This window comes from Octodon degus, unplaced genomic scaffold (genome assembly GCF_000260255.1).
Source record: "Octodon degus isolate 3935 unplaced genomic scaffold, OctDeg1.0 scaffold00171, whole genome shotgun sequence".
Lineage (NCBI taxonomy): Eukaryota > Metazoa > Chordata > Mammalia > Rodentia > Octodontidae > Octodon > Octodon degus.
The window spans coordinates 5,353,814-5,370,837 of record NW_004524747.1 but is presented as its reverse complement, the minus strand read 5'-3'; the positions used below and the strand labels follow the sequence as shown (position 1 = coordinate 5,370,837).

General features: G+C 39.8%; 1 long non-coding RNA gene and 1 pseudogene across 1 annotated transcript; one reads left to right on the top strand and one right to left on the bottom strand.

The window, feature by feature from the left end:
• The first annotated feature begins 8,612 nt into the window (after window positions 1-8,612).
• On the top strand, window positions 8,613-8,989 carry LOC101592762 (annotated as a pseudogene).
• A 3,263-nt stretch (window positions 8,990-12,252) lies between these two features.
• LOC111813206 lies at window positions 12,253-16,945 on the bottom strand. Its single transcript, XR_002818527.1, has 3 exons — window positions 16,669-16,945; window positions 14,833-14,916; window positions 12,253-12,284 (listed from the first exon to the last, which is right to left on the bottom strand). It is a non-coding gene; the product is annotated as an uncharacterized LOC111813206 (long non-coding RNA).
• Window positions 16,946-17,024: the final 79 nt, after the last annotated feature.

Here is a 17,024-nt window from a genome sequence, read left to right as displayed (position 1 = left end):
GCCAGGTGGAAGGTACTATCCCCCATAGGAGCCTCAAGGTGGGGAAGGGTGGTACACATAGAATCAGAATCAGGAATAAATGGCTTCCATTTTCCTTAACCTTGTCACATACAAGAGCAAGAGGAATGCCAGGTCTCACTGAGGCCATCTGACATAAAATGGTACACTCAATCACAGAATTCTTAAATTTAGACCCTTCTTAGCACAGAGACTTGGCAAGAAGTGATCCAAGAGGCTCATGTGGAGATAACTTCCATTTATCATCACTCTTCTAGGATTCAGTCCTCTGGAGAGCCACATTATTTCCTGCCTGAACCATATCTAAAATGATTTTAAGATTTAAAATAGCATTTTTACAGGGGGAATAACTCCCTACATGAAGTGTTACAAGTATTTTCATTAATTTATCATTAATATTTAATGTGAGTTACATATTTTATGCATGTTTTTCCAAAGAAATGACTATTTCTTTGGTTGTTGTTAAAGAGATCAGCACCTCCATCTTCCCCTCTGCTTGCTCTATTCTTTGGAAAATCAGTGTTCTGTCTTCCTGTTTCCACCTTAATACATTAGCAGAGTCTCCTGTCCTCCCAGAATTTACAGGCAAAGCAAAAAGAGCTTTGTCTGTGAAAGAAGTGTAGTGAATAAAATTTATTTTTTGACTTTCCCCCATAAGCATTTTCCTTATCTGTCACCAAAGAACAGGCCCTCTTCTATGTAAAATGCTAAGTTGACTTAAAGTTATTTTTTTCTTTTCACCAAGCTATGGTAATATCTAAACTTTTTCTAGAATCTGCGAATCTTTATATATATATATATATATATATATATATATATATATATATATATATATATATATATATATATATATATATATCTCCATCCTCACTTGCCTCTCTCCACTCTCAATTTAATATTATCAGTAGTTTATTTATTCTTATCTCATTTCTAGCTACCAAAATCTTATGTTTGACTTCACTATATTGGGATTAATAATCTTCTTAGACTGCTCTATTAATGTCAAGAAATCAATCAAGTGTGTAAACCATTCAGGAATTAGGAAGCCAAGTAGTTATATCATTGGTACAATGGAAGAAATATAGAACAACCTCTTTGAGGGAAGGTACTACATTTTCTACAACTTATTAGCCTACACAGCTTCTGGTATCTAGCAATTCTCAATATCCATATGTAGAATAAAAGCATGACCTCCAAATTGCTTTATTATATACATTTCTATTCATTTCTTTACATTAGTTTTCTGATTGCAGAAAAACAGTCCTAGAAAGGGAGTTTACAAAATCATGCAGAATTTACTTACTTACACACACACACACACACACACACACACACACACACAGAGCCCATGTCTTTGGGTAGAAGAGAAAGTTAAGACAGAAAAACCTTATAAATTGCATCACTGAATTAAGAATCACACTGTTCTGATTAAACATTAACAATAATCCATATATGAAGACTAGTCTTAAACTTATTTCAAAAACCAATCACCAGATGAAACCTGCTAGTGACAAGTGTATACAGTAGTGAGGATTTTAGGAGTTTAGCAGTATAACCATCTGTCACTAACCCTACTCCACAATCTGTTCCTGCTAGGAAGACAGTCCTCTCTGAAGGGACAGCAAGAAGGCTGTTCTGCCCAGACTGCCACTCTCTGTTTTGACACATTTCACAACTAGAATTATGTTTATATTCTACAAATACAGGCTGATGGCATCAGAAGAGTTTGCTAGCAAACAGGAGGAGGAAGAAGGGTACCTGAGCCACTGTACCCTTCCTCTCTCCATGGAAGAATGGCGAAGTCGGCTGTCAAGAAAACACCTGAATAAGTCATATAAGAATCAACAACTGCCATCCTCCTGAGTAGCTCTGATTTTGCAGCCTTCGCCTTTACCATGAGGCTTTCTATAAATCCCATGTTGTGTGGTGCATTACAAAAGAAGTATATGCCTTCAGTATCAGTTCCTTAGAATAAGGGAAAATTCTTACCAGCACCTAAATTCCAAGAAATGTTTCCTTCCAGAGCTGGATTTAGAAAAATAAACACATATTATCTGTTTTATAGCTTCAATTCACAACTGTGTTAAGACAGTGTGGAGGCTTTGGTACAAGACAAAGCCTGCATTTGAATTAAATGCTAGCCCTTATGAGGTACAGGCTCCTGGAAAAATTAAGAACCTAATTCTTCACCTCCCTTAAGAACCTAAGTTCCCTCATTTCAAGGGCCATTTGAAGGCTCAAAGACCCAGCATGCAATAAATCTGCAGCCTTAAGCAAATTATTACTCTTCTGTGCTTTAGTTTTCACATCTGCCAAATGAAAGTAATAACAGAAGCTACCTCAAAGGGTTGCTGTGTAACTAAATTAGATAATACTGGTGAGGTGCCTAACTCAGAACTCCAAACATAGCAGGTGCTCAATACAAATTAGCTATTACATGAGAAAACTGCATCGTCAGAGTCTCTCTTCTACACCTGTCAAATTTTGACCATGGTCCTCTTTGGAACTTCAAATTTGCACTCTGTGAGTCATCTTGCTGAGGCCACACCCAAAAGAAGGTTCAGGCTAAAATCACTTTCCATATATTTTCATCCTTGTCACTGGTACTGAATCTTTTCTACCATCATATAACATGCTTCAAACTGTGTAACCATGGGAAACAGTATAATCTCCCTGAACTTGTTTTTATCTAAAATTAAAAAAAATAACCTGTCCATTTTACTCAAACTTTTCTCTAGCTATTGATCTACAGCCCTTCTGTTCACCATCAAGTTTCTTAAAAGCTATGTCCTCCTTATTAGCCATTTCAACATCCTCACCTTTTACTATTTATTCCTTAGCACACTGCAGTTTACCCTCTTTGTTTCCCATACTGTCTTCGAGTGTTTTGCCATGTCCCTCATTATACTTTGTAATTGCTATGTTATCAATACTTTCCTGTCCTAATCTCTCATACCTTCTGATAACATGTTAAACTGTCATAGCTGCTTTGAAATTCCTTTCTCCCAACTTTTTTTTTTTTAACATTTGCACATAGTGACTATTTTCATTTATTCTTTTCTGGCCCTTACGTGCATGCATATGTTTCCTTTCATTATGAGCCCAGCATATGTTCAATTGTATACCATTGTCCTTTGGGAAGACTGTCAATTTTTTCACAATGTTAAGCCATTTTAACAATTTTCTTTTTATTTTACTGGTGTATTTTTGCAAAATCTGTTTACACTTTTTCCTCCTATTCTCTTGTTTCTTCTTTCTTTTTTCCCACTCACCAATCTTGTTCTTTTTCTCATTTGAATATTTTGTTTTCATCTGCCAATATCTATTATACATTTTGGTCCTTATTTACACTTTCAATTTCTCATACCAGAGAAACAATATGGTATTTAAACATATGTGTCTGATTTATTCCTCTAAAGAGGATAGTCTCAAGGTGCATCCATTTAGCTAGAAATGTCTCAAGTTTATCTTCCTTTGTGGCAGAGCAGTACCCCATTATATTAAAAAAATCATTATCTACTCATTGGTTGATGGGTGTTCCAAGTTGCTCTTACAAAGAGATTTGGCTCTTACAAACTATGCTGCTATAAACATGGGTGTGTATATACAAAGACTCCCAACTTTCTCTGATTTCTTCTCTTATGCCTCTGACCATTTCTTACTTTGACCATTTCACCTCTGAACTACAAATGCTCCTCACTCTATACCTCTTGCTTGGCTGTTTTCAAATATTTCTGTGGCTGGGATTACCTGCATGCTGATGATTCTAAAAGTATTGCCTCCATCCACTCAATAAGTTCAGGGCCAGAAAAAAAAAACACCATAAAATATTTCAAACTTTCTTTCCCATTCTATCCTACAATCTTTCAAATCTTGATGAGTGGTGCTTCTACCTATGTAGACAAATACGTGGGAGTCATCCTTGACAACTTCTTCCACAGTGTTCAGATAAAATCAGTCACTAATTTTTGTTGAGTATACTTTTTAGGTATTTCTGAAATCTTTCCTCATCCTTCCTTTTTCTTTTTTTTGTATTTTAGGGAAGGGTCCACAGGGTGTTCATGGTCTCACTACTAGATCGGATTAGTGGTGATCCACCTGTTTACAGCCTCCCAAGATCTGGGATGTGCCACCACACCCAGTCTCAGTTGCAATCTTAGCGTGCCTTGGGGGCGGGGCTGGCACGGCAGGCCCAGGGGATTGAGCCCCTGGCCCCTGAGCTTGCTTGCAGGTGCTTTAATCCACTGAGCTATTTGGCCAGCCCCTTTTTATCCTTCCTGACTTTTCATACTTGTTCAATGACTGATTCCAGTATAGTTTCCTATTCGCCACACTAGTATCAATTTGATCATAGACTGTTCTAAAACAATCTGTTTATGATATTTCCTTGATTTTAGTCTTTCAATACCCCCCACCATGTCTTGGGGAAAAGTCTTAAGTTCTTTAAATTGGCCTCTAAGGGATTTTCTTCTTTCACTCCTGCCAGCTCCTCCAGCCTCTTTTCCCATACCCTCTTCATTTCCCTAAATGCACCCAGCACTGGGCATGCTAATCCATCCACAGAATCTTCTACTCAGTAACTGATTCTAATGCTTTGTATTTTTGTGTGATCTGTTCACTAGCTTTTAAATGTCTTCTGCTGACCTCCTCCACCTGAGGTACTTCTATTTATCTGTTAAGACTAGCCAGATGTTGTGTTTTTTGTGAAGTATTGTCAAATCCTTGTCACTCCAATACTCAAACACATTAAGGCTCTCCAATGATACTCTATACATATGAAGCATGGTTGACAAATAAGGTGAACGTTTACATCTTTTACAGATAAAAATACATTACCATTATAGTCAAAGACACATTAACATGCTCCTCAAAATACTACTCCTAGACTTGAACACACTTATCCTACTGTTCTTGCCACTTTCTCAAGCAGTTCTAGAAGGCCTCTTTCATGAGTGTTTTTAGTTACACTGTTGTGGCTGCCCCAATATCCTGACTCAACTCAAAAAATTATCTTGCAAGGTCATTTTGACTTTGGGGAAGACCCAGAAGTCACCAGGTTCCAGATTTGGTAAATAAGATGGGTGAGTACACACTGGAATACTTCCACAAGCCTGCTTATCCAGAATGTACTCAGCAGCAGCATTCACCAGTGTTCTGATCGTGCCCTGTAAAGACATGGAAGAGGACTTTCGGAACTGCTTTAGCAAGTGGCAAGAATGATGGGATAAGTGTATTGTAAGTAGGGTGGGTAGTCTTAGGGAGATAAATGGCAATGTCTTTTACTGTAATAACTTTTCTAAAATTTAAACATTTAGTAAATGTATTGATTATATCTCAAAACATATATTTATACTTGCAAGATTACCTACAGTTATGCTTCAGTTCATGGGCACTTCTGTTTGCAATCAGAATTGTTCTGAAAGTTTGCTTCTATTTACAAATTCTACTTTGGGTGACAAATATAACCAGAGCCATCTTCCCTATACAAACACAGTCATCTGTCCCCAAATCATAAAACAAATTCAATTTGTATACAGATTATACTGTAGTTGCCTTTTGAACATACACATGTTCTATGTGTGAGTTTTGAACACATGCATATAACTAGTTTGAGGCCTGGGATTATAATGTATTTCTCTTGTATATCAAGCCATGATAGTACGAAATAAATTAGTGTTTGTCACATATTAAAGCAATGAGCACTGTTGATCTTTAAAAATTGTTTTCATTGACCCAGCTGCTCTGCTAGTTCTCATCAACTATACTTTCTTTGAAAAAGATATGTTATGAAGGGCTATACAATCCAGGTGACCTTGCACTTTGTCTTTTTTTTTTTTTTTTTTTTTTTTTTTGCGGAACCAGGGATTGAACTCAGGCCCATGCACTTGCCAGGCAAGCACTTATTCTACTGAGCCATCTCCTAGGCCCTCTCACTTTGTCTTTTTGCAAAGCGTTTGTTACATCATCCTCAAAACAACATCTAAGGTAAAATAATCACAGATTCATGTTAGAAGTGAGGAAAGGAGGCTCAGAGAGGTTAAGTGATTTACCCAAGTTTCACAACACAAGCAAATTCCAGGTTATAAAGATAGCTCTATCAGAAGAGCAAGAACACTTGGGACAATGGTTATAATCACACATTTCCTATCTTTACTGTATTAATACTCAGCACTTTTCCCACACAGAGAAATAAAAAGTTAGCTTTGCTAGAAAACTAATGTTGGGGCTGGCGAGATAGCTCAGTGGTCTAAGGTGCCTACTTAGGTAAGCTTAGGCAGGTACAGGGGACCAAGATTCAATCCCTGGCACCACATGCTGTGCCAGCCCTGCCCCCCCAAAAAAGGAGAGAAAACTAATGTCTTTTGGGATTTCCCATAAGACAACTGGCTGAACAGATTTAAATGTCTTAGAATTCTAAAAAGTGGCATAACAGAACTGGAAGGGCCTGCCTTGGATCATTTAATCCTGTCTTTTCATCAGACAACATAGGAATATAGAAGGTTTAAAAGAGGTAAAGCCCACATCTTACCTGTAATCCCTTTTTTTCTCAACTTGGTTGAAATTGTGAAAGAATAAAATAGAAAGTAAAACGTTTGAGTGTGCCATGACTTACTAGCGACAGTCTCACTCCTGGGATTGCTCTGCCCCACAGACTGGCACAAATTCGTGCAGGGGTAATTTGCAATGGAGGAAATTGTTCCTGTGATGACCCCTGTCTCGGTCAGTGCTGAGGGCTACCCATGTTACGTTTATAGTTTCCATAGAAAAGGGGCTAACGCAAACCTTGGCAACAGTTAAGGATAATACTACAAATGTAAAATAGCCATGCTGAGCTCCAATTCTAGAAAGTCAGGGTCTTCCTCACCAAAATTTCCTTATGAATTCCTCAGATTTATACTCATTTCAGCCTTCTGTAGTAGAAACATAAACTGTTACAATCATTTTGTTGGCCTAAGCTTCCAGATAGTCCTTTAAGGAAGGAGACAATGTAGTTTCTCCTATTTCTTCAATAATATATCATTATCCTTCTCTAACATGTATTTTATTGATTTTGGCTTTGGTCTTGTTTTGTTTAACTTCATTTATTCAAAATTAACCCTTTCTGTCCCATCTCACTAGGATTTCAGATTCCAGATCTATGCACCTTCTTCATCCAAGGTCACCTAACAGAAAACAATGAATTATGGAAATTAATCTCATTCTTTTCTGTATGCTACTTACATGGTTCTCTTTACTAAGATTCTCCTGGTAGAGCCACCTTCAGGATAAAGGATTCAAGGGAGAGAGAGAAGGTCAATGCTAATGAAATGTATCTTCAAAGCACCACAGATACCACAGCTGATGTTATTCTTCAACCAATACATGCCCAGTTACTAATGCAGGTACACCTACTTTGCATTCCTCACTCTGTCCTTCCTTCAATCAAGGAAGAAAGAGGGTGTGTCAAGGATGCTTGTGCACCACCTCTCTCACATCTGACTTTGCTAGTTTCCTGGCCAACTGAAACCTAAATCAAAGATGAAAAGAAGGCAAGCCACTGGCATTAACATGTGCCCTAATATGAGCACTATGTCCTCTATTTGGAAGATTTCTTGGTGCTACAGTCTAGCTGCAGCCCTCCTCTGGGATATAGGGTAGCTGTTATATTTTACTGGGAAAGCTGGTTCCTTTTCCTATCATTCCTTTAGTTCCCCTACTCTGTTTTACACAAGACATGCAAGCTGGTGGCCTATGTGCATTACTCATGCCAGTCTAGTAAGGTTAAGGGATGTCAATTCTCTGACGCCCTTCCAGATAGTCGCTACCCGGCCATTTAACCTCTATATGGAAGAAGAAAGAGGCTGGTTAGATTGGTCTAAGTATCCATTCCTTGAGTCTGAGTGAGTCACCAGTTTTACAGAGTGTCTACTCCTGAAAGTGATGTTCTTTGCAGGCTCTACCACTGAGAAAATTCTCTCTTATTGAACCAATGTAAGGTAAAGCCCTTCAGTAGAAATTTGAAGCTGTCATGTAAGTGATCTGCATAAAAGGCTCACTCAGTTGTGCACACCGTTTTAAGCAGGGAGAAGCACAGTTCTTAGAACCATGGCAACGGGCAGTGGATGCCAGCCAAATGAAGAAATGCACATGGAGAAGCACACATCTTTGACTATACTGCCAATCTCTCAGCTTAGGCAGATTAATAAGTAACATCTCTTGCACTTTTTAGAGCACAAAAGGAACAGTAAGGGATTGAACATGAGTCTATAAGCGTTTGGGGTAAGCTGAGGTTGGTGTTTTCTGTGTTTTGTTATTTTGTTTTATTGTCATTTGTTTTTTTTTTTAAATCCAGTGTTCTCTGAGGGGCTGGAGATGTAGCTCAGTGATATAGCACTTGACTAGCATTTACAAGAACAGGGTTTGATCTCAAACACCACGAAAAATATTTTTTAAAAATCTATGATCTCTCATGATTTTTTTCTCTCATAATTGATTACTTTTAAAGGTTTTTGTTTGCACGTAAGTTTTAGATCAATTTTTTAGGTTGGCTTTCACATACGAATATCACTCTATCTCCTTTGGACTCATTCACAATTTTTGGGGGACCCAGCAGAATGGCTCCCGCAAAGAAGGGTGGTGAGAAGAAGGGCCATTCTGCCATTAACAAGGTGGTGACCCGAGAGTACACAATCAACATTCACAAGCACATCCACAGAGTGGGCTTCAAGAAGCACGCCCCTCGGGCACTTAAGGAGATCTGGAAGTTTGGTATGAAGGAGATGGGGACTCCAGATATGCACAAATCGATACCTGGCTCAACAAAGCTGGCTGGGCCAAAGGAATAAGGAATGTTCCATATTGTATCTGAGTACAACTGTCCAGGAAATGGAATAAGGATGAAGATTCAGCAAACAAGCTGTATACCCTGGTAACCTACGTCCCTGTTACCACATTCAAAAATCTCCAGACAGTGAACATGGATGAGAGCTAACTTTGAAATGAAGTTACAGAACTGCCAAAAAAAACCCCAAAAAACAAAACAAAGTTTTTACAGCATCTCCTACATAATACCAGACACTACATATAGGAGAAACACAATAAAAAAGAAACACCTCTTACCCTCAGAGGGCTTAATTCTGGCAGGGGAAACAAACTTGGACTGAGCTGTTGGAGAACAGTAAAATTGGGAAACTGTGCAAGCATTACGGAAATAAGTATGTAAGAGAAGGGCCTGACAAGTTGTGGTAAAAGTTAGCAAAGATGATATCATAGAAGGATTTCCTGAGCTAGGGATAGTTAAGTTGTGACCTGAAGAAAAAGTAAGAGGGAAAGGAACTGAAAGACCAGTAAGACAAGGCAAACGGAAGTTATGAGGGGTAGGAAAGTTTCAGAGGAACAGATCTGCATTTTGCCAAAAAGAAAATCTTACTGCATCGTGGAGAACAAATTGTAGAGAGAAAAAGAACAGGTCATCAGGTGAAAATTGTCGTGTATTACAAAGGGGAAAGTAGGAAGTCCTATGAGAACGTACAGGAACATCCTCCACTTGGTCCTGGGGAACAGAGAAAGTCTCCCTAAGGAAGTGACATTTAAAGGGAGACCAGAGGCCTGGGTTAGTCATAGTAAGGACTGTGAGGGGAAGTAAAGTGAAGAAAATCCCAGGCACACTAATTTGTCTTAGCCAAAGCTGGCCTCACTTGTACTAACTACTTAGTTCTCCACTGGAATTCCTGGTACCTTTTATTCCTAGCCAAAGAATGAATGATGCACTAGAGCAGAGGAGGCAAACCTGCTACATGCTGTAGCTAGCTATTTGTCATTAAAAGCTTTAAACGGTTCACCATCGCTGCATTAGAGCCTTTGACGGACTCCTTTAGTAACTATCTGTGAAGCTGACACAAGGAGTTGGCCTGCTACCCCCATAAGATATCTACTACTTGCATCCAAAGATCTAAGATCTGAAATTGAGTTTCTTCCTACTGGTTGCTTCTTCTCATCCCCTCACAATCCTGCCCCCACCCCTGCGCTCTATTGTTTCTTCTGTCTTCTGGTTGTCATCCAGGATGAGAAAATGGTCTAGCTGTCCTCAGAGACTTACACCAGCCTGGACTGCTCTGCAGTGCCATGAAGGGCCAGGACTTTTGTTTACAGCTGGGAGCGTGGTGAGGCGGTGAGCACAGCTGACAGCCCCATTCGGGAGCAAACATCAATCATCCTCTGTCCTCTCAGCCAACTTTTACAGACCAGCTCTATTGAAAGCTGGCTGTACCCGCCTGGGTCCCACTGACGTCCCATCTACAACTCTGGCCTGGGAGCAGCTGGGTGAATCTCAGCTTTGTACCTTTTCGGAACTGTTCTTACACTCTTTCTCTATCTTCAATTTTGAACCATTTTGTCTCAAACTCAGGGTCTTCAAAGAACATGTTCTCTGAGGTCTCCATGCCCTCAAGAGTTCCCAGATTTCCAACTAAGTCTGCTTACTTCTGGTAATACACAAACACCCTTCATTTATTAGTCACATAATAAAAACATAAGAACTAAGGAGTGAAAAATGCCACATAATTTCAGTGCATACTTTATGTAACCTGCCTCTGCAAACTGGTCAGGTTCCATGTCTTTAGAAATGTGTCTGTGTGTGCACATGCACACACACATGTACATACGTACATGCCTTTTGCTTTTCAGATGGTCAATCGGATGGGACATGATATCTTCCAAAGTCTTTCTGGGCGTGGTGGCACAGTCTTGTAATCGCAGCACTTAGGAGGCTGAAGCAGAAATATTACCAGGAATTCAAGGCCAGTCTGGGCTACATGGTGAGTTCCAAGGCAGCTTGAAGTATACTGCGAGATCCCATCTAAAACAAGAAAAGAATTTCAGAAAGTCTTGAGTAAGGGCCTTTGTCATGTATCCTGCTCCCTGGTCACTTCGTTCCTTAGCAGCTTTGCCTTCTGCGGTACTTACCTGGGTAAACATAAAGTCCCATGACAGTCCTAGTTCTGTCTCTTGTTCCCAGATTCCCTTGCCCTGTGGTTTTCTGCCTCCTTGCTAACATGGTCTTCATTCATTAACTGAGGCCTCTTGCTACGGTTTTCAACCCCTCTCCACTCCTAAATGCCAAAGGGATATGAGACATAGCTTTCCCTAGCAGTAGCTCATTGCAGTGATGTTTCCTATGGGCTGTGACAAAGACGTGCTGCAGGCAGGAGGAGAATCTTACCCCGACCTTCTACCAATGACGTTTTTAAAATCTAAACTCCCCACTTCCATTTCCATTTTTACTAATCTTTCTCTACTGAAGGGCTGTATTTCAACCAACCCTTGGCTAGTAAGTACTCTTGTAAAGAGAAACCCACAGGTATTCTTTCCCCAGGACTGATAAATGATTTTTAAAATGTTCTATTTTTAGTTGTTTTATCTTAGAAACATTCAAAGATACACAAATGTAGGAAAAACAGTACAATAAATCCCATATACCCATCATTATGCTTTAATAATTTAGACATAGAAATTTAAGTGTTGTTTTCCTTTTTAAAAACAATATGACAGTTGACATTTTATTTATTTAATTTTTTTTCTATTGGCAGTACCAGGGATCGAACTCAGGATGTTGCACTTGCCAGGCAGGCGCTTATGCCACTGAGCTATATCCTCAACCCAAATTCACTGCTTTTGTTTGTTTTTTTGCAGTACTGGGGATTAAACTCAGGACCCTGCACTTTTCAGGCAAGCACTTATTCTACTGCGCTATCTCCCTGGCCCCAGTTGACATTTTTAAAGGACATAATTTTTATCATTTCCACTGCTGGAAATGCTTTGATCATTTAACTGGGACCATAGGTAGAAGTTTTAAGCATAAATAAACTTACCCCTGGGAAGAGGCTCAAACCATCCTCTTGAGGCAAAGCCCCGATTACAGGCATCAGCAAATACAGGTGGAAAATAGTCTTCATCTCTTGGTTGATGTGTTACATGGACAAATTCATATGATGATTCCAAATGAAGTGTGTCATTCACAAAACCATGAATCTGGAAACCTGTATGCTGAACTATCAACTCAGAAAGGGAAACGTTAGGGCCAGTGACATAGCTCAGTGGACTAAGTGCCTGCTTTGGCAAGCACATGGACCTGGGTTCAATCCCTGTCCTGCATGCTGCGCCAGCCCCACCCTTGGGGCACACTGAGCCAGCGACCAAGTCCAGGTGTGGTGGCACACACCTGTAATCCCAACACTGGGGAGGCTGAAAACAGGAGGATCACTGAGTCTGAGCTGTGTAGTGAGACCCTGTACCAAAGACATAAATGAGGAAAAAAAAGGGAAAGTTAAAAAAAATGCACAAGTCCAGCATCCCAATGTCACGCAAGGACTTCAATAATTAGGTTCAGTGTTTCAGTGTTTTCAGACACTTGAAAAAACCTCTTTCAATCAAATGGATGGGTCAGTCATGGGGCAGGGGTTAACTGGAGGGAAGAATGTATAGATGCTTCTAAAAAGATAAATCTTTATTATCTTTTCCAATTTTTGCTCTTTTATATACTAGTAAACTAGATTGATCTAGACTAATATTCTGGACTGGTTTTATGAAATTCCTAGGAAGGGAAGCAGGTATGAGCAGGTTTATACACTTAGTAATATATCCTCATAATAGAAATACCGTTTTTTCTTAGCCTTGAACTATTACGATTTTTAACATTTACATTAAGCAAACACTGTTCTAAAAATATCCAGTTTGCTAGTCAGAAACAAATTATCAAAATATCAACTAAATCTTACAACTGGCAAATTTTATCCACTATGCAAAAGCCAGGGGAGGACTCTAGTGTCTCTCCTGACCCTCTAGAAGACACTGAGTGCTACATCCCAGACCTAGGACAGGTCTACGTTGTTCATAGAACAGACTGAGTGCTACATCCCAGACCTAGGACAGGTCTACGTCGTTCATAGAACAGACTGAGTGCTACATCCCAGACCTAGGACAGGTATACGCTGTTCATAGAACAGACTGAGTGCTACATCCTAGACCTAGGACAGGTCTATGTTGTTCATAGAACAGACTGAGTGCTACATCCCAGACCTTGTCTTAGCCACATGTAAGACAAGATCTACAACCTACATAACAGTGCTCAACTATCAGAGCACAAATCTAAGCTGAAATTTATTTTCCAAATGCCCTGGTAAAGTTGCAGTGGCTGGGGCAGGGGGGAAGGACTGTTTGACTGCAGTAGACACTTCTCAACAATTTGGCCTCCCCTAGGTGCCATGTGTTTCTAATTAGCAACAAAGCATTGTGTGAGCTAATGATAGCCTTGCAAATTAAGATAGATTTCTCGGAGCCTTTAGGTGACCTGTGAAGGCAGGGGCCATAGTTTCTATTTGGTTTTGGGCCTTCGAACCAAATTAAGCCTAAACTATTTTTGCCTTCCAATTGAAGCAAATTGTGAAGACAATGGTTTGGCTATACATTCTGAAGAATAATTCACATTTTCAGAGAACTTACTTTAAATCAGGAAACTGCTGCACACTTATCCCACTAGTAAGCACAGATGGCAGGGAAATATTCACAGTTATTCGTATAGAAAAGGTAGCATGATATAAGAGGGGAAAGCCTGGGCATTACAGCCAGCAAGAAATTTGAATCCTTTCTCTGCCATTTAGTTGCTGAGCAACTTGGTATTAGTGTTCAACGTCCCTGCTCTTCAATAAGGAATTGGAGAGGTGACAGATGCAAAGAGCTGAACACTTTGCTGCCTGGCACAAAGGGAGCACTCAGTTCCTATGTCTTTTTCTGCTACTGCTGACTCAAACTAACTGACATTATTCATGCCCTTAGCCTTAAAATCTCAATAAAGTGTAATAATCGTTCTCCTACACATCTCCACATCAGGAGATGTGGCTTGCTTGCTATAACACTTTGGGTTCGTTACTTCACTCTCTTAGTTCCATCATTAAAGTAGGATAGCCATAGTTCTGATGCAGAAAAGAGCAAAGGAAATCACTTTTATTTGACACCTACCATGCTACCATGAGATAAGCAACATACCCTGCCCTTTTAGATACCTTATAGTCTCTTAGTAAGCACCATCTAATTGAATTTTTCTGTGATGGCTGGAATGTTCTATATCTGTATGACTGTTGTAGCTGCTAGCCATAGATACTATGTACATGCTATATATATATATATATATATATATATGTATATATATACATATATATATTATAGATGCTGAGCCTTTCAAATGCGGCTAGTACAACTGAGGACTCAATTTTAAAAATATTTACATAATTTTAATTAAAATTTAAAAGCTACATGTGTTAGAGGATACTGTGTTGGATAGTGTGGCTCTAAACTGTAAAGCAGAAATATCTGTTTCCATTTAATACAATATATAGGGACACTGAGGCTTGGAAAAGCTGGGGAACTTGTTAAAAGTCACTTAAATAGCAAAAGGCTTACCAAATTCAAAACAGAGGCCTGGAAAGTTTAGTAAGATAATAGGGTCAGCTATACCTGAATTATCCAAGCTCTATTACTTATGTCCAAACAAAAATAATTAGACTCTATAACTCATGTATCAAATGATAACTGTCACCTAATTTACAGGTCTATTAGGATTAACTGGTATACCGCAATATACTGTAGCCAACAATAGAATTTCAGCAAATGTGTTTCTTCATCACTCTTATTCACCTATCACATCAAGAGATTCAGACATAAATGAAAAAAGAGAGCTAAGAGGAGAGAGTACTGGAAAACTAAAAGCAAAAGGAGAAAATTATGTGTTACTGTATTATAGAATGGAGAGGAGAAAGGGTATGAAAGTCAATGTATTACCATTTACTTGGTTTGCTTTTCTACCCTCCTCCTGATACGCCAATGCAGAGAATGGGATACCTTTAAGCATAGTGTTTTGAGGCTCTGAAAGACAAGCCATTATGGTTGAACAAGCAAATACTAATCCTGGTCCCCACAGTTGGTTGCAACTGAAAAAATAACCTGACACCTCTAAACATTAGTTCCTTATCTGTCCAATATGCCGGGTGTCTTTAACATACACAACATTTATTATTTTGCTTTACATTCTGTAGCACCCTCTAGTGGCACATGCAAAAACAAGAATTACATTCCTGCTCTTCAAAGCTGGTTCTCAAACCTCAGCGTGGATTAGATTCACTGGGAAAAGCCTGTAGCAACACTGATTGACAAACTCCCCTTCAATACTTTGATCCATTAGGTTTGAGGTGGGACCCGAGAGTCTGAACTTCTGACACCGTTGCAGGCGATGTTGATGCTTTTGGTCTGTTAGAAAAAACACTGAGAGCTACTACTCTTAAATATTCCTCACCTTGTATGTAGAACTAGTTTAGGTATGATTGGTAATTGAAAGGTTTGATTTCTATTGTTTGAATTTAATATAGTGGTACCAGTCTAATATAATTTTTGTGACTAAAATAAGAATATCTGAGGGATTAACACAGCTTCTAAAACGTAGTAAACATGCAAAAAGTGAGAATCACAACATATATTTGCCCAGGATCACAGAGCTAATGTGGTGAGATAAGAGTTTACAAGTCTCTGACACTACAGACACAATAAAGGTTACCAGCACACTGTAGAAAAGAGTACAAATATACATATCTGATAAAAAATTATAAAGAAGTACATTTTCAACACTAGGGTTTAACGTTTACCTCTGCATTACCTATCTTTACTGAACGACTAGTCATCTGTACTGTATTTTCTTTTGGGAGAATTCTGAGTATGTGAAAAGGAAGTGTACAAAAAAGGGTTAAGCTTTTCATCAGTTCAGTATTTATTTATCTATTTTTTCCTTAGGAATGAAAGAAATAACATGATCCCCAGATTCTCTGGTGTTCGACAAGTGGGGCAGGGGGCAAAATGCTTTAATTCCAAGAACAAAACACCTATCCTTTGCTGGGAGTTGGCGGCATCTAGTGGTAAACTCAAGACGTATAAACCTCACCCAGAGAACTTTCTGGAAAATTAACAGTGCGTATTTGTACAGTGCTTGGAGATCAGGAGAGGGTCAGCTCCTGCAAAATTCTGGGGAACCCCTAGAGGAGGGTAAATTCTGCATTTTCATTAGATTTGTCTGCAAAAACGGGAAATGGGGTGAGGGCTAAAAGGATAGTTAAGACTCTGAAAGCCATCACCTCCCTTGACTTGTTAATGTGGTAATGAGAAGGATTGGCTCCTAAACATTGCAGGACTGCAACTTAGAGCATGCTTTAAGCACAGAGAAAAACGTGGGGAGAAAAGTACATTTTTAGGATCTAAAATCAGTATGGAATGCCGAAATATTTCTAACAAAAGTCCTTTATGTTGCGGTCACTTTGCCTTATTTTCCTTTTTGTTAAAAGTTTTCAAACACATAAAAGTATAAAACAACCAATTTAGAACTGGTCTTCTACGTTCACATACGTATGCGCAGGCAGGCGCGCGCGCGTGCACACACACACACACACACACACTTTCCCACACACACCCTAACGCTGGGAACGCACGCCTGCGCACACGCACCACCTCCGGCGCCACAGGCTTGGCGCGCGTTTACACTCCAAACCCACGGTCGCGCAAGCCTGCCCGCGCATACACACCCCAGCCCTAACGCCATTCTCCCGCGCCACTCACCCCCCCACTCGCACACACATCAAAACCTCCATTGCGCCTTTTTCGTCCTTCCCCGAGAGTTGCGCAACAGCCTCGGGGGCGTGGCCCTCGATATGACCCCGCGCTTCCCCACTCGCGGGAACCTTAGCTCATTTCCGCCTATCCTATTTCAGCAAGCCACGTAGACACTTCCTTTCCCGGGGGGGGGTCCCCACAAACCCATAATCCCTCCCTGAAGAAGAGAGAGAAAAAAAAGCCCCTCTGGTCAGGGGAACTCTGGGTCGTGAAAATAGGCCACGTGAAACACTCTGCCCTATAGACTTATGACCCAACGGCTGTCGCGCTTTGGGAGGACGGGCTAAGAACCTAAGAGGCCAAACGTCATTGGCCAGGAT